This window comes from Rhinopithecus bieti, unplaced genomic scaffold (genome assembly GCF_001698545.2).
Source record: "Rhinopithecus bieti isolate Rb0 unplaced genomic scaffold, ASM169854v2 scaffold_56975, whole genome shotgun sequence".
Taxonomy (NCBI): domain Eukaryota; kingdom Metazoa; phylum Chordata; class Mammalia; order Primates; family Cercopithecidae; genus Rhinopithecus; species Rhinopithecus bieti.
Window position 1 is genome coordinate 754923 of NW_016823127.1, and position 1898 is coordinate 756820.

At 52.5% G+C, this 1898-nt stretch overlaps 1 protein-coding gene across 1 annotated transcript in view; it reads left to right on the plus strand.

The window, feature by feature from the left end:
- CSNK1E (casein kinase 1 epsilon) overlaps positions 1–1898 on the plus strand; it is a 39540-nt gene that overhangs the window by 6232 nt on the left and 31410 nt on the right. The window lies entirely within an intron of this gene.

Sequence of the window (1898 nt, forward strand, 5' to 3'; positions counted from 1 at the left end):
TTATTTTTGAGATAGAGTCTTGTTCTGTCACCCAGGCTGGAGTGCAGTGGCGCCATCTCGGCTCACTGCAAGCTCCGCCTCCCAGATTCACGTCATTCTCCTGCCTCAGCCTCCTGAGTAGCTAAGACCACAGGCGCCCACCACCGCGCCCGGATAATTTTTTGTGTTTTTAGTAGAGACGGGGTTTCACCATGGTCTTGATCTCCTGACCTCGTGATCTGCCCACCTTGACCTCCCAAAGTGCTGGGATTACAGGCATGAGCCCCCACGCCCGGCCAATTATTATTATTTTTTAATTATTTATTTATTTTTATTTTTTGAGACATGGTCTCACTGTTTTGTTTTGTTTTGTTTTTTTCGAGACAGGGTCTCACTCTGTTGTCCAGGCTGGAGTACAGTGTTGTGATCAAGGCTCACTGCAGCCTCCACCTCCTTGGGCTCCGGTGATTCTCCCACCTCAACCTCCCAAGTAGCTAAGACTACAGGCATGCACCACCCACCCAGCCACCACGCTCAGCTAATTTTTGTATTTTTTGTAGAGATAGCATTTCGCAATGTTGTCCAGGCTGGTCTTGAACTCCTGAGCTCAAGCAACGCCTGCCTTTACCTCCCAAAGTGCTGGGATTACAGGCGTGAGGCACAGCCTGTGGCCCAGCGCCAGGATTTTAAATTGGGAGATTGGGCCCAGACGTGGTGGCTCACACCTGTAATCCCAGCTTTTTGGGAGGCTGAGGCGGATGGATTGCCTGAGGTCAGGAGTTCAAGACCAGCCTGGCTAACATGGTGACACCTCCATCTCTACTAAAAATATGAAAATTAGCCAAGTATGGTGGTGGGCGCCTGTAATCCCAGCTACTCTGGGGGCTGAAACGGGAGAATTGCTTGAACCCGGGAGGTGGAGGTTGCAGTGAGCCGAGACCGGGCCACTGCACTCCAGCCTGGGAGACAGAGCAAGACTCTGTCTCTAAACAAACAAACAAACAAACAAACAAACTGGGAGACCAGGAAGGCCTACCTGTGAAGGGGACTTGAGGAAGGTGAGAGGTGAGGGGGGTGGCGCTCTATGGGAAGAGCGCACCAGGCAGTGGAAACAGCGCCCGCTAAGGCCCTGAGGCCAGAGGCTCATTCCAAGGGAGGCCAGTGAGGTTACATGGCTGCGAGCAGGAAGAAAACTTATGGGAGCTGAGGTCAGGAGAGCCAGGTGTGGGGAGTGGAGGACAGATCCTGGAGGGCCATTTTCAGGCCAGCCCTCGATGGTTAGTAAATCTACATGTCCTTAGTCAAGACTGAGATTCCTGCGGGAGGTACTGAAATCTTTCTGGGTTTATCTGCAGCTGTATCTTCACTATCTGGGAATTCCAGGGCTGTCCTTGGGATGCCAGCCCAGTGTTCCTGCAGGCCAAGTGATCCTGAAGGGTCTGAAATAGGGAGCAGGTACGAAATATCAGTTTGGGAACACAGTGGCCTACACTTGTAATCACGGCACTTTGGGAGGATGAGGCAGAAGGATCACTTGAGCCCAGGAGTCTGAGACCAGTCTGGGCAACACAGTAAGAACCTATATCTATAAAAAATTTGGGCCGGGCGCGGTGGCTCAAGCCTGTAATCCCAGCACTTTGGGAGGCCGAGACGGGCGGATCATGAGGCCAGGAGATCGAGACCATCCTGGCTAACACTGTGAAACCCTGTCTCTACTAAAAAATACAAAAAAAGTAGCCGGGCGAGGTGGCGGGCACCTGTAGTCCCAGCTACTTGGGAGGCTGAGGCAGGAGAATAGCAGGAACCCGGGAGGCGGAGCTTGCAGTGAGCTGAGATCTGGCCACTGCACTCCAGCCCGGGCGACGGAGCGAGACTCCGTCTCAAAAAAAAAAAAAAAAAAAAAAAAATTTGGCCGGGGG